The sequence below is a fragment of the Bombyx mandarina genome, chromosome 25 (genome assembly GCF_030267445.1).
Source record: "Bombyx mandarina strain Sakado chromosome 25, ASM3026744v2".
Lineage (NCBI taxonomy): Eukaryota > Metazoa > Arthropoda > Insecta > Lepidoptera > Bombycidae > Bombyx > Bombyx mandarina.
Genome location: NC_143231.1, coordinates 12,186,444 through 12,213,731, shown reverse-complemented (window position 1 = coordinate 12,213,731; position 27,288 = coordinate 12,186,444). Strand labels below are relative to the sequence as shown.

Below are 27,288 nucleotides of genomic sequence, written 5' to 3'. Positions count from 1 at the left end.
CTGTCTAATTATAGACACGTTTCCAGATCGTTTGTCATACCCTTAATCCGAACGGCACCTGAGCACAGCTTTTGTGAGGCCTGAGCTTAAGATTATACTCGATGTGTCAATGAGGCTTAAAGTGTTTGAGCGAAAATGACAGATGCGCTATACAATACATTCGAGTTCTTTTATTTACATATAAATCTCATAGAGGCTCGTTGCGATGTCTAAAGTCTCCAGTAACTTGAACAACCTTTTATCTGATTCGAACAAGTTTTAAGGCAGTAACATAACCGAAATATACTTTAACATATTATTAACAACTTGTTTAACAATGAAGTCGGTTAAAATTTAAAGAGACCGTTTATCACGTAAATAAATCAAAAAATATCCTTGAGAACGTAGTAGGGTAATTAAGACGTAGTTTACATTCCAATGCAAGTGAGACTTCGACTATGCGTCTGAAGCTGGTTTGTTGCAACCCTATTTATATATATATTCTCCGGTTAAATCTCAACCCAATGTTATACCTTTAAACGAGCAATTCTTGTATATATATAATCTGAATCTCGGAAACGGCTCCAACGATTTTTATAAAATTTAGTATACAGGGGATTTCGGGGGCGATAAATCGATCTAGCTACGAATTATTTTCAGAAAATGTTGTTTTATTCGTGTTTTCAATAATCGATAATCAACTTGATGACTCTTTCCGACATCTATCGGTGAATAATAATACTATTAAGTCATTTCAGCAGGTGGCGTTGTTAAGCCACCCGAAGCCAATGGGTGTTCGGTTTAAGGTTAGACCAAGAAAATGAATTGCTTATTTATATTATTTGAAATATAAAAAAAAAAATATCGAGCAAAGCTTGGTCATCGTCTAGTGATACTAAGCTCACAAACAATCGACTTATGAACTCGCAACAAATGCATGATATCATCAGCAAGCAATGAACACTTTTTAGGAAAACTAAATGTTTGTCTTTTATTTTCAAGTACGGTAACCCGAAATCGAACGCAGGTCCAGTGTGCTTAGTGCGAGATTTTTAACGTTTTCGATAGCGTAAAAGTTAGCTCATTTGTATGCAGTTGAAAAAACGTCCCTAGCGGTAAACGTAGGTAAACGTTCGAACTCCATACAAATTTGAGTTAACGTTGACGCTATCGAGAACGTTAAAAAAAACGCACTAAGCACACTTGTGATCCTTAAAAAGATAATCAATGGGGCTTGTTGCATATTCTGTTTTTAAAATTAACGCAATGTATAATTAATCATAGTTAGGGGCGTTTTTTCAACTGCATACAAATTTGAGTTAACTTTTACGCTATCGAGAACGTTAAAAAACTCGCATCAACCACACTGGTGATCCTTAAAAAGATAATCAATGGGGCTTGTTGCATATGTTGCTTTTAAAATTAACCCAATGTATAATTAATCATAATTAGGGGCGTTTTTTCAACTGCATACAAATTTGAGTTAACTTGTACGCTATCGAGAACGTTAAGAAACTCGCATTAACCACACTGGTGATCCTTAAAAAGATAATCAATTGAGCTTGTTGCATATTTAGTTTTTAAAATTAAGGCAATGTATAATTAATCATAATTAGGAGCGTTTTTTCAACTGCATACAAATTTGAGTTAACTTGTACGCTATCGAGAACGTTAAGAAACTCACATTAAGACCACTGCTGATCCTTAAAAAGATAATCAATTGAGCTCGTTGCATATTTTGTTTTTAAAAGTAACGCAATGTATAATGAATCATAGATAAGGGCGTTTTTTCAACTCGATACAAATATGAGTTAACTTGTACGCTATCGAGAACGTTAAGAAACTCACATTAAGACCACTGGTGATCCTTAAAAAGATAATCAATTGAGCCTGTTGCATATTTTGTTTTTAAAATTAAGGCAATGTATAATTAATCATAGTTAGCTGTCGCACAAGGCGCCCAGTGCAAACCAGGTCCAATTAATACTCATTACATTGCGGTTCCACGAAATATGAATACAATAAAACGACAAGCATTCGCGCTTGTGTCTAGCAAATGAATATTACTTTCCACTTATTATGCTAACGTTGCATGCTGCGGTATACCATGAATACACTAAGTTTTATAATCCTCTGAGCGCTTGAAAACGAATTAATATAATTAAACTAAATTGCGATTGAGGTTTTATTCTCGAGTAGCGGAAAACCTGTCATATATTTAACTGTATGTTTTTCTTTTTTTTTTTTTATTGCTTAGCTGTGTGGACGAGCTCACAGCCCACCTGATGTTAAGTGGTTACTGGAGCCCATAGACATCTACAACGTAAATGCGCCACACACCTTGAGATATAGTTCTAAGGTCTCAGTATAGTCACAACGGCTGCCCCACCCTTCAAACCGAAACGCATTACTGCTTCACGGCAGAAATAGGCGGGGCGGTGGTACCTACCCGTGCGGACTCACAAGAGGTCCTACCACCAGTAATTACGCAAATTATAATTTTGCGGGTTTGATTTTTATTACACGATGTTATTCCTTCACCGTGGAAGTCAATCGTGAACATTTGTTGAGTACGTATTTCATTAGAAAAATTGGTACCCGCCTGCGGGATTCGAACACCGGTGCATCGCTTCAACACGAATGCACCGGACGTCTTATCCGTTAGGCCACGACGACCACTTTTCATTGTAAATATAGATAATGTATACCGCTAATATAGATTACTAGATGATGACCGGTTTATTTTTTGATAACGCCATCTTGTTGTGTCTTTAAAGCGGTTAGTTGCCCTCATTTAAGAAAAATAGTATTATTATTCGCCAATAGATGTCGGGAAGAGTTGATTATTGAAAACACGAATAAAACAACATTTTCTGAAAATAAATCGTAGCTAGATCGATTTATGGCCCCGAAATCTCCTGTATACTAAATATTATGAAAATCGTTGGAGCCGTTTCCGAGATTCAGATTATATATATACATACAAGAATTTCTCGTTTAAAGGTATAAGATTGACTTCCACGGTGAAGGAATAACATCGTGTAATAAAAATCAAACCCGCAAAATTATAATTTGCGTAATTACTGGTGGTAGGACCTCTTGTGAGTCCGCGCGGGTGGGTACCACCACCCTGCCTATTTCTGCCGTGAAGCAGTAATGCGTTTCGGTTTGAAGGGTGGGGCAGCCGTCGTTACTATAAATGAGACCTTAGAACTTGTATCTCAAGGTGGGTAGCGCATTTACGTTGTGGATGTCTATGGGCTCCAGTTACCACTTAAAACCAGGTGGGCTGTGAGCTCGTCCACCCATCTAAGCCATAAAAAAAAAAAAATTACCTAAATATAACTATAATTCTATCTGCAGTGTATAATTAAAAATCAGTATTAAGTATCGAGTGTTTAATTAAGTGTAATTGTATCTCCCTATTAATAATGCATGGCGTTTTAGGTTCATACGATTTTTAATTTAACACTTTTGCGGGCCACTGTACATAACTTCTATTTCGACTTCTTCAACGTTGCCTTCATAATAGTTTTTTTTTTTAATTGACAAAACGCCTCGAACGCTTTCTTTTTTTGTTGCTTAGGTGGGTAAACGAGCGCACAGTCCACCTGGTGTTAAGTGGTTACTGGAGCCCTTAGATATCTACAACGTAAATGCGCCACCCATCTTGAGATATAAGTTCTAAGGTCTCAAGTATAGTTACATCGGCTGCGACACCCTTCAAACCGAAACGCATTACTGCTTCACAGCAGAAATACGAATACCCCTGCGGACTCACAAGAGGTCCCACCACTAGTAATTACGCAAATTATAATTTTGCGGGTTTCATTTTTATTACACGATGCTATTTTTTCACCGTGGAAGTCAATCGTGGACATTTGTTAAGTACCTACGTAATTCATTACAAAAATTAGTACCCGCCTGCGATTCAAGCACCGGTGCATCGTTCAACACGAATGCACCGGACGTTTTATCCCTTAGGCCACGATGACTTCAAAACGACGACTTGGGGGCGTACATTACTTCCATTTTGACTTCTTCAACGTTGCCTTCATAACAGTTTTTTTTTTTAAATTGACTATATCCGTAAAACGTGATCTACTTGTAAATTTATAATTCAACTAACTCTTTAGACCTTTGAGACGTCATCAAACAGCAAAGTATCAAAATAAGTCGACGCTCAAAACCCTACATCAATTTTCCAAAAAAAATATTTCCTCTATTCCCGTCACTGAAAGCAAAATAGCCAAGCATTAGACTAAGTATAAAGACAGCGTTATTGCCCAAAGGTCTATACTTTACGGGCATACAGCGCACATAACAAGTCCCTCACGTATGTAAGCATTATATTCATATTACTAAAGGTCTCGATGCCTCGGGGTACATCAACAATGATAAGGGTATCAGAACCCTTAGCGGCACTACAACGCCCCACTTTGAGTCTGTGGAGAGTTTTCACTTGTCGCCCAGGGGTAGGGAGATATTCGCAAGTAACAAGACACGACACACTTGAGATTAATAAGTAGAAACGGGGATTCGCTGCTGATGTGTGTTAAGTTGACGTGGTGGTTGCTGGAAATTTCAAAATTCTTTGTTGTTTTTTTTGTCTTTCATTTATATTTACACTTAAATCTGTATTCAACAAAGAAGCTATTTGCTTGATTGAAAGTTTGTACGAATCTTTTGATTACGATTGAAATGAAAGCATAAAACCGTTCCAAGCCTTCTCATTGTTATTGATTAAGGTACGCAGAGGTTTGGCTGTGCCCTTGGCATTGCCGACATCCATGGGTGACGGTAACCACTCACAATCAGATGAGCCGTACGCGCGTCTTCCTACAAGGGCAATAAAAATAATTGAGGGTATTCAAACATTTATTAATATACATATGGCAGTAGCTGTCATAGAACACAAGATATTTGACAGATGCCTGAATCTCTCTAACGAAATTTTCAAGATAATATTAATATTAGTTTAGATTATCAACTAGTTCCGAACAATAACATGCAGACCGTCGTTCTACCGTGAAATTTCATACGCTCGATGAGAATTCATTAAAGTAAAACAAATATTACTTAATTACGGTATTGGAAAAGTTAATTGAGATTAAGATGCCATTGAGATTTCACCTCATGTCTCAGGTTGCGTGCTGCCATCATCTTTAAGATACGATATTAGCACTTTACCAAGCGAACAGTAAGCATATCTTTATCGGTCGATCTCTGCTATGTTATTTACGGGCCACAATAACTACTCAATACAAAAAAGATTTAGTAAATTAACATAACAAATACTGTGAGAATAAGTCCCTTTAAGTTCTATATGAGTAACGCCCGGAGGCATGTCCTTGTGATCCTTGTTTTGGACTTACATAACAGTAAACACAGGCGGCGTGTTTTTGTTACGAAATTTACTATTTCCGATATTCATCTCGTTATATTTGGGTACACAAGTTTAGAAGATAACAAATCGAGCTGAAACATTTTTTTTTATATGGCTAAGGAGAATTTAATATTCAATTTTATATCCAACGGATAAATCGTAAGATAATTAATGCAACCCGTTCATATTTCGGTACTTAAAGACAATAAGTCGAGGTCTGAGTCCTATTGATATAATTCCTATCTTACTTTTAGATCAAAGGACACGATTGTTTTGCAGAAAATTCTAACTTATACTCATAATGCGCTATTAGCCCCTAATAGGGTATGTGGAAGAGATAAAGTAGAAAAATGTAGTACGAATCAGTGCTCTACCACGAGGACTATCTATCTTTATATTAATAAAAATTATCACTGCAGATTCTCAGACCCAATTATCACTTGCTGGAGTTTAATCTGTACCAAAAATCTCGATTGGAGACTAAGCTTATGATTTATCAAATACCATCGGATAGATTTTTGCAATTTACCTAAAATGAAGGAAATGTTTCTTCGCAAAAAATATCGAATTCAGAGGCCGTACTAGATTCACCTTCAAAACCAATCTGTGGTGCGCGAGGCGATAAGTGGGCATTAGTCATATCCAGCCACAAAATTCACTACGTTGAATCGATCAAGCCACTCTTTATAAATATTTATGCAGGGTAGGTATTGTACCCATAAATATGTATAGGGCCGTTAAACGCAGACCTTTCGTATAATACAGGGTGTTCCGGGCAAATTAATACAGGGGGGAGAGGAGTCGTTAGGAACGTAACGTGGGATGTGATATGGGGATATCAAATTAAAAAAAAAAAAGAACCTACGTTTTGTATATGCAAACGTGTTGCCTGTTATATAAAGCCAATTTCCCGGATGTTTTTGATAGGTTTGAGATATTTTTTGCATAAGCTTTGATGGGCAGATTTGGGAACTGGGGCGGATATGTTTATTTGACTGTTCAAAAATTTGAGAGATATTTATTTTATGAAATGTGGATTTTTTTCTGTTTATAAATGTTGAGATAAATATAGATATTCGTGTTTTTTATATTACACGTACACATTTTGAGAAGAGCCGTGTACCGTCGTGCCGGCGCATTTTTATAAAGAAATAGATACTTTACAACTTTTTATGAATGACTTTGATGTTGAAGGAATAACCCTGTGATAAAAAACCAAACAAACATTTTGCGTAGCTGTACACTTACCTCCATCTTTCCTATTTCTCTCTTAAAGCAGTCAATCATATGTTACGATTTCGTTATATCTCACCATTGTGCCTTTAGCCTTATTATACGTACCTCAAAGTGAGCATTTTTATATTATAATGCATGTAGGCTTCGGTAAACATCCAATACCAAATGAAACGAGTGCTATTTTACGCATCTCCAGCAGTAAAAAGCCAAACCCGCTAAATTTTTTATTTATTTATTGCTTAGATGTGTGGACGAGCTCACAGCCCATCTGGTGTTTAGTGGTTACTGAAGCCCATAGACATCTACAACGTAAATGCGCCACCCATCTATGGACATACAACTAAGACATACATTCTAGTTTGATTGGAAAATTCAAAGAATAAATCATTTCGATATGTAGACGACTAGTGTTGCCTCCGTGAGCATTGCAAGATAGCATTTTACATTACTACTATTAAAATATCGCGATAAAATATTTGAGTGAAACATTCGTATTCTCACAAGGACCTAAACGATATTTAGATTGCATTAAATATAAAGAATGAAGCAAACGCTGTAATGAACTGGAGATGTTTTGCGTTTCTTTCCTTAAAAAGAAACCAATGGATCGTAAAATTAATATCAAATGCAGAATTCTAGCTTCAGGGAGCGGACGAGGCAGCTCGTTACACCGAAACGTATCAAGATGCTTTTTAATTCAAAATGAAATTTATGGCAGTTACGTTTCAGTTTCGTGGAGAATGTTAGGAAACTCTAAAAGCAGAAGCGAGATACTGACTAAACCAATTTATATATGAATTTTTAAGGAAAGATTCTGCTGAAAATTCGGTGCGGTGTAAAGTTTAATGATAATTATTGCGTTTATTTTGAATTTATTAGTACATTAAGGTTTTGTAATTTCGTTTTTATTAATGGCGGTTGTGATTAGTGAAACATGAACATATTTCCTGGCTACAGCTTAAAGCCGGCTACATAAAGGTAGCAGTTTAGCTGCTACCTTTATGAACTAGTTATGATTAAGTTAGTTATGAACTTATTGAACTGAAGTGGCAATGGGCCGGCCACATAGCACGAAGAGAGGACGGTCGATGGGGCAGAAAGATCCTGGAGTGGCGACCACGTACTGGCAAGCGCAGTGTGGGACGGCCACCTACTAGATGGACCGACGACCTAGTAAAAAGCGTTGGGTCTCGTTGGATGCAGGTGGCAATGGACCGGTCGCACTGGAAATCTATTGGAGAGGCTTATGTTCAGCAGTGGATGGCGATAGGCTGAAATGATGAAGATGATGAAACTGCTGCTAGCTGGTGAAATTCCAATTTTACCAATTTTAAAAGAGATTTAAAGATTGAGATGAGACATGATATTTGGGAAACACCGTTTAGGGTATAGATTTGTGACAGTAAAGTTCAAACCACATTGTTATTATGAATTAATAAGAATTTCTTCAAGTGTAGCGTTGGCCGTCACAGAGCAGAACAAGATCCGGCAATATTTGAATCGTTAATAAGGAGGCAGTTCTGTGGCAGTTATGTGTGTTTCAGTTTGAAGGGGGGGCTAGCCACTAGATAACATGATTGTAACGAAGACCTCACGTCTCGAAGTAGGATATGACATTAATGTTGGACATGAAAATTTAATTCAACAAAATAAAATGAAAATGCCGACAGTGTAATCAAAGTAATTCAGATATGAATTATTAAGCCTCAAAAACCACTGAACAGATATAATAGAACCATGAGAAGCACCAGCCTACAAATAAATATAATCAATATCGATTCACCGAGAAACTTCTGAGGTGATATTCACATTAAAAAATATGTGTATACCTAGAGCCAAATTGATAATCTCCTCCTTTTTTGGAAATCGAAGAAAATGAGTATTCTAAAAACAAAAGAAAGATCCTTAATTTAATTAGAATATATTTCGAACGGAAATATTCTTACTAATGACAATCGCGTCGGTGTACCGCGTCATCCGGAAACTGCCGATATTTAAAGAACGCCTTTTTAAGTATTCAGATAATTGTTTCGCGTTTCGCTCCGAAGATTCTGTTGTTCGGCGTATTATTATTTTCTATTCTACTCTCTTATTATTCCGCTCGGCCACCGCTTTCAGATTCACAAAGTGATGTTATTCGAACAAACATTTAAGCTATTACATCGCCATCTTGTTTCGCATTAAATAACTTATTTCGCGTCTATCTTTCCACTTTAATTGTTATGTTAACGGGTACCTTGTTATTTATTTCAGTGTTTTTGTTCGATTCAATCTCGAATTTCTACATTTAATTAAAATTTACTTGTAGGCCTGTCAGTCAAAATATTTTTTTGTTATTACATACCATCGTTAGTGTATAAATATCAGCATTGTGTGTGTTATGAGTTGTGTGTGTGTGTGTGTGTTATAAAAGGTGAAAAACTTTTTTAATAAATCTTGAACGCTTAATGATACCATTTCCTAGTCTATCAGGGCGCTATGAAAAATTGTTGAAAGTTATTTAAACATATTAAACCTAAGCAAACTCTCCACTCTTGACTAAACTCTCTAGATTGAGCACCAGTCTCATTCAATTAACAATTTAGTTACTTGAGACCATAGACATCAAGACGACAATGCCGACGCCCATCTTGAGATATGAGTTTCATTGAGAGTCAGTTCTGTAGTGCAACGGCTACCCCACCCTTCAAAACCGAAACGCATTACTGCCGAAAATAGGCAGAGGACATCATTGTCAACTATATATTTGATTACCCGTCTTTTCTTTTATTTCCCTTGTATTCTGACGAGCATATGGGCCACTTCACGGTGAGTGGTTACCGTCGCCCATCGACGTCAGCAATGCCAGGGGCACAGCCAAGCCGCTGCCTACCCTAACACCGTCTTTGCAATAAATAAATAAATGAATTGTTGTTCGTTAGGCTCGCTAAAACTCGAGAACGGCTCAATCGATTTGGCTAATTTTGGTCTTAAATTATTTGTGGAAGTCCAGAGAAGGTTTAAAAGGTGAAAAATGAAAATGCTCGGAATTAAATAAAAATAACAATTTTATTTGTCCTTTGATGTGTCCCCCATCGGACGGATTCCTTTTGTCTTTTATTTATCGATTGAGTCAGCTAGTCAACAATATATTCGATAACCCGTCTTTTCTTTTATTTCTTGTATTCTGACGAGCATCTGGGCCACTTCACGGTGAGTGGTTACCGTCGCCCATCGACGTCAGCAATGCCAGAGGCCATGCCGCTACCTACCCTAACACCGTCTTTGCAATAAATAAACTATCTAAGCACATAATATATTACCCTTACCAGAAACACTCTGAAGTAAGCCTAGAACGAATAGCGAAGACAGAACGTGAATTATTTACGAATATAGTTGAATAAGCGATAAGTACGGTTAAAACCCACCACGGGACCAACTAACAATCGTGTATGTACGTAACAAAACGGCCGGATCGTCGACAGCAGACTATTTAGTTTAGTTCGTGCACATCTGGGTACCCTAGTGGCTCGTGTACATTTTAATCAATCATATAAAAAGAATTTTCGAGATGTTTCATTTGTTATAAGCCTTTTATGCTTTCGGTATGGGCAGATTAATTCTCTGTCCTCGGGGCGTGTAGTTAGGTTTTCTTTGAATGTGTATATTTAGCTACTGCCCTTTGACGTTGACGAAATTAGTTCTCTGAATGAGAGATTGAATAGCTGTTTGGGTTAGGAGGTGATCTGATTTTTTTCTATGTCTATTTTCTCTAACTTTTACACATAGTTATTGTATGTGGTGTTTGGTTACTCATAATTTAATCTGCCCGGAGTCTTTTATTTTATTTTATTATGGTATTTTTTATTGCACCGGGTAGTAAAGGACCACTAGATAGCATTTTCCCCCCTATCTAATCGCTACTAACGGGGAGTGCTCTGAGGAATTGTTTGAGACGATACTGTCATCTCATTTTTACCATCGCACTGCCCGCCACCGGAGTAGAGTTCATCCATTCTACCTACCTGGAGCCATTGCGTTCATTCACAGTGCGTTTCAAGAGATATTTTTTGCCACGCACCATCCGGCTTTGGAATGAGCTCCCCTCTACGGTGTTTCCCGCGCGCTATGACATCCTTCTTCAAACGAGGCTTGTGGAGAGTATTAAACAGTAGACAGCGGCTTGGCTCTGCCCCTGGTATTGCTGACGTCTATGAGTAACGGTAACCACTCACAATTAGGTGGACCGTATTCACGTCAGGCTATACGGCAATAAAAAAACCGCATGGGGCTATTTCAGCTACGTCCAGACTGGTAGGTGAACTGACGGACTCAACCGGAAAGAATTACTAACACTAGCCCTAGCAAGAGTAGTGCTTCGCTCAATCTACCATCGAATCGGAATTGCGATCTACTGAGAAGATCCGACGAGTAAATAACATAGTATGAATATCGTCCCCCACCTTAAGACATGAGCTAGAAGCAATTATATAGTATAAAGGTTATCCCATCCTTCAAACCGAAATGCATTACTAGGTTGTGTTGGATATAGACAGAAAACTCCAATAAATACTCGTTCATTTTAAAAATGGACATGCAAACGTACGTACGTTCCCAAGCGATCTTGAATAAAGCCAACAAGCATAAAATATAAATGGACCTGGAAACGTAAATTCACAAGCGAACTTCAATAAAACCAACAAGCATAATAGCAAAGAAACTGAATTGAACATGTATATGTCCACAAAAGACTTGAGATACCGAAAACGACAAACTAGACTTTATTATTTAACACAATATCCCGGTGATCTAAATCAAAGCACGATTCTAAACTGCGACATCCATATACAAATTCCAGTAAATTAAGCTAGGAGCATTGAAATAGATCCTTGGTTCGAACACGATCGAGGATCGCATCTACAAACAACATAATTCGAATATCGACAGACAGGACGACTGCAAACAACAAAGAAACAACCAAATAAACAGACATATAACATAGAATTTACATAACGCCATCCATCAGGCTGTGTTGACCGCCGTTCCGGGCTTGGGAACCAAGCAATAAATCGACAAAACGAAACCCGTACATCACAATATACAGGCCGATTTTAGATGGATCGTTTCCATCTATAGGAATAGATTTTTCATTTTGATCGCTTTGCAAAGCGTTTGACGGTGTGTGAAGACTTGGGGTGCGCCCAAGCCTTGAGCTGTATCGTTTGTAGTGCCGCCGAGCGATCGGTTATTGGACCAGCTGGGCTTTTCGCGTCTCTTCAATAACGGAAATGTATTTGTCGGGTTGTACATTTTCAAATAGCTAGTCAATTTAGGTCTTTTTTTTTGTTTTCAGATTTGATTTTTTTTTATTAGAGTGTACCGGCAGATCTGGTTGAGTTGATTTGATCAAGAGGCACGAGGATGTAAGGTACAATGTGAATTCTGCAGTATAACATCTGTTTCCTTCTCACTTATCAGCCGCCTCATTATTCTTATTCGAGAGAGAGCCAGAGAGAGAGAGAGAGGCTGAGACTAAATACATTCTAAAACTATTGATTTAGTTAAATTTTCTTTGTTCAACGGCACTAAGCTAGATTTTACTATTTTTTTATAGCTTGGATGGGTCGAAGAGCTCACAGCCCACCTAGTGTTAAGTGTTTACTGGAGCCCATAGACATCTACAGCGTAAATGCGCCACTCACCTTGAGATATAAGTTGTAAGTTCTCAAGCATAGTTACAACGGCCGCCCCACCCTTCAAACCGAAAGGCATTACTGCTTCAAGGCAGAGATAGGCAGGGTGGTGGTACCTACCCGTGCGGACTCACAAGAGATCCTACAACCAGTAATACTAATAAACATTGACTTGGTGATGACACAGCGCCCCTGACTGTTGCTACGAGAGTGGTAGGTTCGATTCCCACATTCAGTAAGCATTCGTGCGATGAACAGGTTTATTTGCTATTTGTGTTGTGTTTATTATCTATATGTTTAAATTTAAAACGTATATAAGCATGCATGTCAGTCACTGGTAGCCGCCCACTGAGTTTCTCGCCGGATCGTCTCAGTGGGTCGTGTTTCCGATCCGGTGGTAGATTCTGAGAAGCACTCCTCCAGTTTGAGCCCCAAGAGCTCACCTACACGCTAAAGTAACACTGATATAGCCTCCCAAGGCTATCAGAATAGGAGGGAGATTTTTTTTTAAATAACCCATAACAATGGGAAACCTAACTTGGGGCCGGACGATCGTGCGGGCTATGTTCCCAGTTATTTACTTATTTTAAATACAGATACAAAACCAAATAGCCCTTTCATACCAATTATCTTCAACAATAGTATTGATTCAGGCCGAGAATCATACCATACACCGACAGATAGACAACGAGGCGAACAAAATTAATATGCTGACATACTGAATAATGAAACAGAATGTAAACGTAAGGTATACATGACAAACGTGAATGTATTACGTCAGCAAATATTTGTTCAAACGACCGTCAACAATGTCAACTGTTATAACAATTCAAGCTACAGTGAGTGGGTGATTCCTGAGACGATAATACAAAAAATATAACGCGCTCATATAAGATCTAGCTCTCAAGCGGCGTTGTTAATCCACTGAGCTTCTCTTATCGGATCTTCTCAGTGGATCGCGATTCCGATCCCTGGTCGATTCAGCGGAGCACTGTTCTTGCTATAGTCAGTGTTAGCAATTCTCTAGCCCAGCTACAGGTCCTGTAGATAAAAAAAGATGTGTGGTGTCGTGGGACACCCGAAAGGAACGAAGTTCTTTATTATAAAAATAATAATTTTAAGTTCTCTTCGAGGTATAAAGAAAATAATTATTTGGGTATACATTTTTTATTATGTTTTTTTTATTGATAAAAAAAAAAAAAATTTTACAAAGTTATCAACTTTATTTTATTCACAATGATTTATAAAAAATATATAATAAAAATATGTTATTTTTTGTACGTTATTACAATGTTAAGTCGTACACTGCGTGCATTACTAATTTGTACGTTATTACAAAGTTAAGTCGTACACTGTGTGAATTACTAATAAAAATCTTACGTTACGGACGTTTTTTCCCGGTTAGGGTACCGTCCCATAAGGAACTTCGTTCCAAAAAAGCTACACGCTTGCGAGACGCATTCTCTCTTTGCCTGTCAGCTTTGTGTGTGTCAGTCAAATTTGGGTACATAAAGTATTAGTTACAAAAACGACAAATATCTCATAATATCAATAATAATATAATATCAATAATATCAATATAACTCAGCTTTATTTTGGTTAGATGTGTGGACGAGCCCTTATACGTCCACAACGTAATTGCTTCAACCCAACTTGAAATATGGGTTCTGAATCTCCATTTTTCCAGTACAACGACTGCCCCACCCTCTCAACGGAAACGCATTACAGCTTCACGGCAGAAATAGGCGGGGTGGTAGTATATATCCGTGTGGACTCGCAAGACGTTCTACCAATAAATAGTAAATCAATATTATTTTCCGTTTCCATTAAGGGTTTCTTGGTGTATATGCTTCGGAAATGATTTCGTTACACCATTTATATCACTAACACATTATTTATTTATAAAATTAATTTTCAAATTTAACCCCATAATTACTCCTTCCGATTCTTATTCAACATTTTTTGTGTTAAATAAGAAAGAATTTTCGGGTTGAATAATTACTGGTGGTAGGACCGCTTGTAAATCCGTGCGGGTAGGTACCACCACCCTGCCTATTTCTGCCGCGAAGCAGTAATGCGTTTCCGTTTGAAGGGTAGGGCAGCCGTTGTAACTATACTGAGACCTTAAAACTTATATCTCAAGGTGGGTAGTGGCATTTTCGTTGTAGATATCTATGGGCTCCGGTAACCACTTAACACCAGGTGGGCTGCGAGCTCAACCACCCATCTACGCAAAAAAAAGAGTCAAATGTTGAATAAGAATCGCACTGCAGGAAATATCGAAAAAACACAATCAATACTAAAACTGGAACACACACGCCACGATGACACACAAAAAACTTTTCCTCTCTAAATTACTTTTAGATATCTCCATCACTCGTATAATTTATTGGCACTTTGTACGCAATTTAGCTCAGGAAGGAGAAGACAAAAAATACGTCGAGACCGATTTGCGGGTATCAAATAAACCATACTATGAGGTCAAGGAGGCAATAAACCGATGACCTTTTTGGCTACAATACCCAAGTGTTTGGCAACAATGACTGGTGCTACGGTCAAATTCTTGTTAGGTCATCGTTCCCAATACATGAACTCCTAACTTTTTTCGCCGGGTCTCCCTGTGATGGTTTCGCCTAAATTGCAGATCTGTGCGAGGTTCTATCTATCATGTTTCATCAAATATTTTATGTCGGTATTATTTTGGGGCCGACAAGTTCCATCGTAAAACTTCGGTGCGGTCAGACCTTTCTGAACGTAGGTAACAATTTCTTTCCGTACTTGATTTAAGTAAACATATTTTAGTTTTATTTAATTTTTTTGTTTAGTGCTGAAAGTTTTAATTTATCATCTCGATACTGGAGTCAGCTGTGAAGGTTGTTGGGTGTTTGAAACAAACTTTGATACTTATTCAAAATAAACGAAAGTGTCTTGAGCGAGTTGAGAAATATAACTCTGTCCATCTACAGTTTTTTTACAAGAAATGAAGTCACCGAAATAAATTTATTTATTACTATCTAATATCGCTTTTTCTTATCAATCAAATTTTATAGAGTATATTATTATGATTTTATAGAGTACTAGCTGTACCCGTCCGCTTCGCTGGGCATTTAAAATTAAAATTATTATTTCTCACCCCCACAAAGATTCTCATCATTAACGCCCCCGCATTTGGTGTAGGGAGTCCAACACTCATATTAATGTTAGATTATCAATTAAGTACATGTATTTTCTACATGGATACCAAATTTTAAGTCAATCGGATGCACAGTTCAGTAGTTATAACGAAACATCCGTAAAAACCACCGTAGATTTATATATTAGTATAGATGTGATTCATGATCCACTACCATTAATCCATAATTTGGTTTTTTTTATTGCCCTAGTAGGCAGACGAACATACGGCACACTTGATGGTGAGTAGTCACCGTCGCTAATGGACATCCGTAGTGCCAGGAGCAGAGCCAAATCGCTGCCTATCCTTCGTCCGCAGTACAGATTGTGGGCTGGCTTAATATCTTGATTTCCCTATTCTAAGTAAATTTAGCGCGATCTAGACACACGTTTTTACTGGTGGTAGGACCTCTTGTGAGTCCACACGGGTAGGTACCATCGCCCTGCCTATTTCTGCCGTGAACAGTAATGCGTTTCGGCTTGACGGGGGGGCAGCCGTTGTAACTATATTGAAACCTTAGAACTCATATCTGAAGGTGGGTGGCGCATTTACGTTCTAGATGTTTATGGGCTCCAATAACCACTTAATACCTTAATACTTAAACGTTCTAAAGAACTATGAAAAAGAATATTCCAATATAACTAAGCCTTTGATGTAATATCTCAAGCCTGCAGTACTCACCTCGAAATGTCTGATTAATAAGCTCCAACTTTTGAAATAAGAATGCTTAATTCCGATATAACCCAAACTGGGTTATAACCAGTTATTGTTATTAATGAAGACTTGTATAAACAATATGTCAGTGTATCGAGAAGTCGTTTTTGGATAGTCACCGACCGTGCTCCATAGATTTTGACGAGGCAATACGGTTTGCCAGGACGATGTACAAACCATAAAACTAATGGTGGGTGAAGCAGTAAGTTTTCTATTTCGCGACGCAAAGCTGTATTTATTGGATGTTGTTTCAGAATAATGTTTTAACGTTTCAATTTTATAGTGTTTCTAGTTCGAAACATGAATTTTCTTTGATTTTTTTCAATTTACAAATACTATCCGTTTATTTGAAATTAAGCATTAAAACATAAAAACTAATATATCAAACAATAATGGAAATTGAAGTAAAGGAACAGTTAGCTGTCTTGGCGCTTGAACTAACGGAAAAAATAAGAATGATGCCTTTATCTACGAAATTGCTGTTTCGGATACAGAAAGCGATAATCATTTTTATATAAATACTAGCTGACCCGGCAGACTTCGTAGTGCCTCAATCGATAAATAAAAGACGTAAACTTTTGTTTAAGATAAACTTAAAACAAACAAAAGGAATCCATCCGACGGGGGACACATCAAAGGAAAAACAAAATTGTTATTTTTATTTAATTCCGAATATTTTTATATTTATCTAACCTTTTAAACCTTCTCTGGACTTCAACAAATAATTCAAGACCAAAATTAGCCAAATCGGTCAAGCCGTTTTCATGTTATGTCGTGACAACGGAAAACGGGTTTCATTTTTATATACATAGACTAGCTGTACCCGTCCGCTTCGCTGGGCATTTAAAATTAACATTATTATTTCTCACCCCCACAAATATTCTCATCATTAACGATATTAACGCCCCCGCAACTGGTGTAGGGAGTTCAACACTCATACAAATATTAGCTTATCCATTAAGTACATGCATTTTCTACATGGATACCAAGTTTCAAATCAATCGGATGCATGGTTCAGTAGTTATAACGGAACATCCGTAAAAACCACTGTAGATTTATATATTAGTAAATATTTTGGTGCACTTATGATGTTAATGCATCTTTGCCAGCGCAGTGCTAAATTTTCAATGCCCTTATTGAAGAAATCAGATGCACGGGAGCCAACAAACTCTTTAAAGGTATTTTGTACTGACTCTCGGGTATTGAATTTGTTCCCTGCCAAGAAGTTGGCCAAACTTTGGAAAGAGTAGTCTATCGCACGAGGTCTGGTAAATTCCGTGGGTAACGCAAAACTTCCAACCCCTAGATCTTGTAACTTGGAGAACGTCTGTTGTGCCATCGAGCGATGTGGTTCAAAATTCCTTCCTTTCTGTGTCTGTATCAACACAAAGCATATCTTTACGTGTTCGTCGCGCTCGAGGTCATTTAATTCGTGCGGCACTCAGTTATCAAGCTTTTTTACCTTGTCAATTTGAGGCAAATGGACCAATATTGTTTTGATGGTAACGCTGATAGATACTGCTAACTTAACGATAGATTGAGTATCGTCAGCTTCTAATGTCGTCTTAAATTTAAGTCAACGTTGTTGACCTTAGCTATCGGGTGATCACGGGGTTCATTTTTTAGATCAAAATTTCTGCCCATGAAGTTTTTTACTTTGCCAATTTTACGCAAATGCACCATATTGTTTTGATTTTAACGTACAAAGCAGCTGCTAACTGAACGATAAATTTAGTATCGTCAGTTTCCACTATTGTATTTAATTAGTCGTTCTAAACCTTAGTTTCCGGGCAAACACGGAGCTCATTTTTTTAGATCAAAATTTCCATATCGGTGTTCAAATCAAGCAGTGGGCCGACCAAATAAAACTGCAGTGTGAGGTTCCCTAAATGAGTGCAGTAGAATGGCCTCGAGCTGGGAGAGATGGCGTGACATCGTGAGACGCATCAAGTCTGCCCCTTCCAACACTACATGACGATCACGACCACTCTGCCAAGAGTGACACGATCGAGAAGAAGTTCAAATCAATAACGAGTCGTGCGTTCGTTTGTAGTGTACATTCCGTGCACATCATTAATGTTATGAGTTGCTTGTGCGCAATTACAAGTAAGTAGAGTAAGTCCTCGTATTTTTATCGTGTCCACATTGATGAAAAAGATAGAAAGGTAATAAAAAAATATTGAATTTGAAAATATAATTACATATTGTTAAATAAAATTCATTTTAATTTAGATTTTCTTGCCTGCCATACATAATTAAATTACGTTTCAAATCGCCAGTATTGTGAAACGGCAACTTCATAGGTAAGTATGAACATATAGAATTCTAATATGGTGAATTCATTAACTGATATTGTTTGTCAACCAAACTCCTCAACTGATATAGTTTGGTCTAGCAATCTTTAATTGCCAAGAAAAGAAAAGAGCTCAAAAATGAAATGATTTTTTTTAATTATAAATTAGACAACAAGTAACACGTTTGCAAACACAAATATTTTATTAAATATCCTCGTAAATAGACTACATAAATAAACACAGCGAAATATATTATCTTGATTCAGATATTAAAAGTGCTTTTTCGCGAACAACAATGGAATCCGGAGAGGTACTAAAGTTAAACGAAGCGGAAATAACCAAGAATAAAAGGAATTTTTAAGCAAGCTTAATATAATTAAGATGGATACTTGTTTTCGTAATATCCGGAACAGGCAAGCACCGATAACTTGTTTATGATATCAACGAAATTAACGTTCTGAAAATAAAATTACAGCGCGTCAAGTTAATAATATATCATTGACGGCGAGCCAAAAAGTTATACCTAACATATTATGTTCATAAGTGATGTCCACTTTTTTGCCGTAATACGCAAGCGAGTTTACTGGTGGTAGGACGTCTAGTTAGTCCGGGTAGGTGCCACTACCCTGCCTATTTATGCCGTGAAGCAGTAATGCGTTTCGGTTTGAAGGGTTATGCGGCCGTTGTACTATACTGAGACCTTAGAAATCATATCTCTAGCGCAAGTGGCGGCATTTACGCTGTAGAAAAAACACAAAATCATTTTACATTTTAAATCATCGCCAAAATGTATTAGTTAGCGAAGCAAGCGGTGGTAATAACCCTGCGAAACAGTTTAGTACGCGGTAGGGTTTGGAGCTTTTATATTTTCTTTCTCTAAAATTTTCTTATCCGTTTTTAAATTTAAATCCGACAACATTGGTCCAATATAATGACATTTATCTATTGATGACAGACGGTCTAAGTTAACAAGAAAATTGACTGCTTGTGTAAGTAACTAAATCATTTACTTCTGACTATATACTTAGTATTCAAATCACTTTATTCCAAATACAGGAATAGCGAATGTAAATACCAATGAACTGCTAAATTGAAATATGTCTCTCGTAAAACATCCAAATAAGCCTATTTTTATGATATAAACAAAGAGGTAACTGTAGATCAATTTGTATCTCGAAACAAATGCTGCAAAGTGGATGGAATATGATATCGGCACACACATCCTAAATTTCTCAATATCAAACAATGTGTTGAATCCGACAGACAATCCTTTTCTCCAAACAAAACAACATGGGAAAAGGTCGATATATTGGACTACCCCGGAACATTTTACATATCGAAGCGATCAACCCAAACTAAAAGTTACTAAAACTGATTATAACTATTATACGGACCTTTCTTTCTCGGGGACCCTTTGGTGCCTAAAAATTTTGCTCGATAGGCCCTATCGGGGCTCTACATCCAGAGCAACAATTTCGGAAGTCGATTTAACTTGGGCTTTTCCGGGAGAATCTTCGCGAGTCGCGGCCCCGGGGCGTAAATTTATTTCCCATATCTGGGAAACAAAGCGTTCTCGATTGCCCGAATTCGCGAGCAACTGCGTCCTCGCGGAGGCTAGACCGATTATTTTGAATTAAGATCGTACGCGGCTTGTTTTCTACGTGTTCCTTCTATACGTACTTCATTTTATGAATGGAAGTTATTTTTTGTTGGTTCCGGAGTCTCTTTATACTTTTAGATGCTTTACTGCATTGAGTTCGTGAAGTGATTTGGTTCCGGTTTTTTTTTTGAATTCCATTATGCTACTTCTCTGCCATTTGAATGAAATTTGTCCGTAGATTTACTTCTGCAAGTTTCTTGCTAACTTACGAATATAGTAAAAAAAAATCATTAAACGTGGTTTCTATTGGAGTCATTTCTGTTACTTTTAATATCACCACTATATCAACCAGCGCACATCGACTAGAGATGTTGGTTTTTTATCTAAATTAAAAACAAATAGAAATATTTATTCTCAAGCATTGTAAATGCGGTGGGCATCAAAATTATGAGAACATAGATCATATTTTTTCATACTAAATTAACGTGCTTATTGGTGTGTACAAAATTAAACATCTGATCTGTTCGATAAACATTCAAAATCAAATTGCTGAAGACAGCTGTTGTGGGTCCATCAAACACAATCGTCGGCTTAGTGGCCTGTCATTTAGTAATCGGACGATTGTATAGGTTCGCCACACGATTGGTTCGTACTATATGGAACTGCTGTGTTCACACGTTGTAATTGTTTGATCACATTAAGGATCCCCAGTAATGGTCTTGATTCAATCAATGCGACCGTTATGCCATTGTTAGTATTAGCTACGAGAACTTAATTAGGTATATGAATTATGACAGTGCACTTGTTATTTGATTAAGTGTTTGCGGGTCTGGATTGAGGATGTGGATTATGATTGCGTCTATTTATTAGGTCTACCCATTTAATTGTACCTAAATCATCAATGTTACTTTAATCATTTCCAAGAATTGATCCAAAACCACTTTGAAAGATAAAAATACCTAGCCTACATTCATCATGGACGTCACCTTTGCACTAAGCTACACATCGTTTGCTTACGTCACTTCCAAGCTTAATCTTTTATTAATACCAGCACAATTAGAACTGTGCGTTGGGTTTAGCCGAAACACGAATGTCACGCGTGCCCTTACATATCTCAATGCTTGTACATCCATACGATAAATACTTTTAGGGCTATTTATTTGGCTGCGCAAACACGCGCTTGTCCCTCCCGTAATTCCATTATGGATGGTCCACGAACGCTCTGTCTTGTTTTATTCAACGTCTTCCATCTACGCAGGAAGATTGTTGTCGTTTTAATATGAGCTCTTTTTCGATTTTCATGCTCAATGTTATTTTTCATGTTTTTAATAAAAATGTTGTAATATTTGTTTGCTTTTTTTTATAAGTTCGTTCGTTCGTATTAACTATACGCAGATAGTTGACTTTAAAAAGTAGAGCATGGTTGATCATCAAAGCACAATAACCAAGTTTAGTTAGTCATTTAGGATTTTTTTATGTGGTTACTGGAGCCCATAGACGTCTACAACGTAAATGCGCCACCCACCTTGAGACGTAAGTTCTAAGGTATCCATGTAGTTACAACGGCTGCCCCACCCTTCAAACCGAAACGCATTACTGCTTCACGGCAGAAATAGGCAGGGCGGTGGTACCTACTCGTAAAACGTTTTGAGATTGATTTAAAACACTTTACTGTTGATATTGATTGAGTGAGAAATGATGAGTAAAGTAGTGGTGTCAACACGTGTGATATAACAACATGCCCACTTAGTACCCAGCTTAGTACACAAAAATGCCCAACAGTACTTAAGAGAAAATTAGTGGATTAGCGAGAGCCTTAGATAAGAATATGACCAACTGTCGGATGATGGGTCGGAATCTCTAACTTCTGAAAAATACTAAGACTACTAGCTTTCATTATTAAGACTATGTTGATTACTTCGGAAATACGCTATCAAATAGCTGTGAGGTCCGTTGTAAAATAATTAAAATAAAATTTATCATGTTTAAATTAAGACAATTTTCGGATTGCCAAATAGCAACACTGTTGGTGGGAAGTAGTGGGAATGTGATTTAATAAAAAGGCGATAGTCTGAAAAAACGACAGAAAAAGCGGTGTAATCTGCAGTGAGCACATATCTAAAGATTGTACAAGTGGAGTTACAAACAAAGCAATACAGAATTAAGTGAACTATTGCAAACTGTGTATTTATTTCCTGACTGTTGGAAGTGGATTCCTACATACCCCTAATTTTGGTTCACGGATAAACTAATAAATGCGAAATTAAATTCTTCATCGTTTTATTGCGACTCAATGACGCAAACTAACTGACCACGAGGCTTCAGTTCTCTTCGCAACCAGTGTCACTTACTACCATGTTAACGAACAACAAAAGTAACGCCAAAAACTCTAAAATTCTTCAAAACCTCAACACAGGTTACTTTTAACGTATTCACGTACCTAAAACCAAAACATTCGCTTATCAATCAAAGCGTACGTAGCGGCAACAGTTACCTTCTTGCATAACTTATGGGGAGCTCATGTTTATAACGGGGTAGACATTGAAAAACCGGCGCAGTCCTACGTCCAAGATAAGGAATGTACGCTATAATGCCTCAGCTGAGGAATAGATATATATTTGAATCCGTTTCATGAATAAATTCTATGGATTTATCATCTCCATTTTCGGGTTATTGTTTATTGGATGTTTTGGAGTTCAAACGCTTGTTTTTTTATTTATTTTATTGCTTAGATGATTAGAAGAGCTCATGGCTCACCTGGTGTTAAATGGTTACCGGAGCCCATAGACATTTATAATGTGAATGCTGCTGCTACACACTAGGGACTAACCTAATCTTTAGATGTTCACTCGAGGTAACTCGACTCCACTCAACCTCCAACGCGCGTTTTGGTATGCTTGATCGTAAAAATAGCCTCTATTCAAACGCCCCTCGGAAAAAAATTCGCGACGTACCTTGAAAGTTCCTCAAAGCTGGTTTTCTATAAATGTCCAAATAATATGTGGACCGCAAATGGAAATATATGATATTGTTGTGCGATGGCCTGGATCTGTGCATGGTTCGCGCATATTTAGATACAGCAGATGCTGTTTGAGATTTGAAGAAGACGATTTGGCTCGAATTATAAGTCGTTCTGTGAATGAAACTTGCTAATCTAATATTAATAGTAAGTAGTGCAGAAGCCAAGTTCTATGACGCAATATTTTTGATCCAGATAAAGTTAATTTGAAAGATTCAATTTCATTGAAACATAAAAGTGGCTGAAGCCATAACATACATAACGATATATTATTATACGAATCTATTATTACAAAACCCTTAAATATCATATCATTATAAATAACATAACGTATACGTGGCATTTTGAAAATGGTCACTAAAATGCCTATTTTGGCCTTTCATATTTGAAAGACTAAGCAGTAATTTTAATATGCATTTTATGGCTAATGATGAGTAACGGCTTTGGGATGTCTGTGCCTTCAGCAATACTTTAATATCAGGCAGGCCACTAAATCTCTCCGTCTCAGCTTTTAAAATATTGAATCTCGTGCTAGTTATATTAATGTTAGGTTGTAGATTAGCACAGTTTCAAACAATCCCAATGTTAAAATATTTTTGTAGTCACAGATACCACAATCCGACGTTCATAAAGACGAAGTAAAACCTTAATATTTTTTGTTTTTAGCTGTGTCCACAATTCATATTAATTTTACCAAAAGAAGCGGCCTTTTAATAACTTTAATGGGTGTATGAGCTTATTTTTTTTGTTTCAAACCAAGCCAAGACACAGCCCGTCTGATATCATCTTCGAGTAAGCCGCTGTGACCTTGGACTGTTATGTCTTCTGGGAAATCTCAGTATGTCTCTGAGTAACGATAGAGCTTGGGGCCTTGAAGAAAGCGAAAATTAAAACTTTTGTTACCTTTTTTGGGCAGATTTTTTATTTTTATTTCTGAAAAATGTCAAACGATTGTCCGAATATAATCTTATTATTTATTATTATTCTTTTATTTTTAATTATAATCTTTCTTCAACTTCTAAGTGTTTAGCCTAAGGAAACTTGATAATGCATCATCGTCGTAATATGATAGTTTGGTGACATCACGCTACTTTAATGATCTGGAAGGTGGACAGCGAAACATTAAAATTTGTCTGGCAACTGGGCAACGCAAGTTTGGGTAATTAATTTTACTTAACAAAAACTATTAACTATATTCGCGACCGCTTCCATTGCATTTTTTTTTGTATGAAGGTGCAATATTAAAGTTCTTATCTAGGCCTAGCTTTATCCGAAGTTGGTAATTTTTTCAAAATTCGATTGGGCTTTATTTTATCGAAAAAAATCAAAGAGGCCTCCTTTAGTATTGCATCTAAAGGAATATATTCTTTAATATTTTTAAATATGATACATTTTTGCCCGTATCAAAGAATCAATTCATAGTACCAGTTCGTTCCGTAGTTGAACTTAATAATACTGCGTAATTAAAATTAGCTTATTATTTGCCAAATAAAACTGAATATATTCTAAGAGTTTTATCAGATTTATAAATTATGTGATTCTTCGATAAACAGTTAGAAGATGTGCTATATTAAGTATGGATTAGGATTGTTATAGATACATCAGATTTATTATGTATCAAACCAAAATATTCAATGTTTTATTTCTGGCGTTCTCTGCTTTAAAAAGAATATATGAGTTGCACTTTGTTTGTTGGCTGCGCTACGATTTTCTCGTTTATAATTATTTTTCTGGTGAATGCAGAGAAAAACTACTCTTTCCAATTTTCAATAGCTACAAAACTAAAAATGGAACATCGATTGGAAACAAAATTGTAGGGAAAAGTACTGAACTGATTTGTATATAGCAAGCATAATATTGTTTATCGTAGATATAAAGGTATTTCATAATAAGCCATAGTAAACTCCATATTATATTATACCTCGTTCATATTATAATAATATACAAGATTATATTTTTCTAAAATTACTGAAGACTAATTAATTTATATCTAGTTTTTTTCTTTTTTATACAATTTCAAACTTTAACTTTTCTGATATCCAATTTTTTTCTTAATAGTGATATTAGTATTAACTTGCAAATAAAAGATGATCCATTCGAGAAACCATTATCATTTATGTATCCGAAGATAGAAATGAGTGGCGAGAAAGAGTCAGAAAATTGTAGAAGAGTCATAGTGGTCCTCCTGATGGTGAAAAAGAAGATATATCCGACATCCGATAATAATCGTAATATATATTGATCGACACCTTTTTTCAAATGCGTATTTCGTGGCCTCAATAACCGTACGCATAAGATATAAAAAGCTCGGTTGAGCTATGCTTGTTTCACGTCTAGATGAGGGCAAGGATTCGAGGGGCGGAGAGTGACGTCACATTATTGCGCGGGTGACGTCACGGGCGATGTATCTTTCGAGATTTAATTTAGAGGAGCATATAAAACGTGAGGTTGGCGAAAATTAAGTTTTCCAGCTCGAGGGCTGGTAGAGGAAACATACAGGAAAAGGAAATGGTTCTCTTTGATGTGTATTTTATTAAATTTCGTATTTGAGGTGTTCGGGGATTTTTGTTTCTTTTTTTTTTTTGTTTTTTAAATTTAGTAACATGAAATTTAATCGTCGCCACTCTCTGAGATTAAATTTTACGATTGAATAAAAAAATTAGAAGCTTTAATGAAAACAATATTGTTTCGTGAATTTTAATGAAAAATTTCATGGATTTTCTCTGTTTGAACTGTTGGGAACATTTCTTTTGAAGCTAAGCTATTTATTTTAATAATTAATAAATTTGTTAAATATAAGGAGTACTTTATTATTTTTCTGAATGTAAAAAAATTATATGGTGATCACTGGATACATATTGATCTAATACAAACCTTGTGCTTATAACAAGTGACTATGTCTATGAAATGTGAGCACAAGATTGGACCTTGCAGATAGGTACCAGTTTTTGTACTGTTTATAACTACTTAATTAGCCTCAAGAACTATGCTTACCTTAACAGAGAGAGTAGCATCGTGTAAAATATATATTTTTTTTTTTTTTTCCGATGGTAAGGCATATTCCAAACCACCATTGAAACTATTTTGCCACGACTCAGTATGGGTTTTGCATTTGCATCCTTCAAGATAATCATTTTACAGTACAATTATAATTATGAACATTTCACAAATAACATTATTATTACTATCGTCTCCGATAACAGGTGAGCTCGTTCATAATTATCTACATTAAATACAGATGGTAGAACCTCTTGTAAGTCCGCACGGGTAGGTACCACCACCCTGCTTATTTTTGCCGTGAAGCAGTGATACATTTCGGTTTGAAAGGTGGGGCAGCCGTTGTAACTATACTTGAGACCTTAGAACTTATACCTCAAGGTGGGTGGCGCATTTACGATGTAGATGTCTATGAGCTCCAGTAAATACTTAACACCAGGTGGGCTCGTCTATCCATCTAAGCAAAAAAATAATAATAATCAACTAAACAGCTGCCTGCGCAAGAACTATCAAAATGAAATGATCAATGAAAACAGGTTAATTGGAAACTAGCCAAGGAGAATCGGCATTTACTCAATCCATCAGGAAGTCCGGTCGAGAATATAAAACGCATGCACGTTCGCAAATATTGGTTCAAACAAACACTTCTATTTGGGCACGTAGAGCAAACAATTTGTGCGGACTTAGCGCGAAGCCATTCTTGACTTTGTTTAGCATTCTGTTCCATTCGCACTTGGTAGCTTTACGGTATGCACGAACAAGACGGAAGATCTATGTACGTAGTTATCTTTGCAGAGACGCTGCAGCCTCGGGTCGGTGATTTAAATTTCGTAGTTGCAGTTAGATTTATTGTTTGAACTCGGATGTGATAGGCGAGTTGAATTTAGTAGGGTCTCTAGTTCATATTCGCCAGTTTCGTGACTATTGGACGCTATGGAATGTGATCACTTGGCTATTTTGCCTATGATGACATATTTAACTTTCACCCATCAAATGTATGATTGCGTTAATGGAAAACTGTCCCTTTAGGGCTTACTAGGGTATTGGATATGTGTTTTCTACGGAACATTCATCGTTTATACGTAGCTACCCATGGACATCATTAAATTTGCCATCTTGAACTATAAAGACGACCGTTTCGACCGTATAGTACGAGGGCTGTCCCGCCCTTCAATCCGAATCGCAAAATTTCTTCGTGGCAGAAATTGGCAGATCAGGT

General features: G+C 36.8%; 1 protein-coding gene and 1 long non-coding RNA gene across 2 annotated transcripts in view; one reads left to right on the top strand and one right to left on the bottom strand.

Moving 5' to 3' along the window:
• side-VII (sidestep VII transmembrane protein) overlaps positions 1-27,288 on the top strand; it is a 240,927-nt gene that overhangs the window by 172,484 nt on the left and 41,155 nt on the right. The window lies entirely within an intron of this gene.
• LOC149499900 (uncharacterized) overlaps positions 16,809-27,288 on the bottom strand; it is a 352,066-nt gene continuing 341,586 nt past the window's right edge. Inside the window, exon 2 of the long non-coding RNA XR_016325367.1 lies at positions 16,809-16,972. This is a non-coding gene — a long non-coding RNA (uncharacterized LOC149499900). The remainder of the gene's footprint in view (positions 16,973-27,288) is intronic.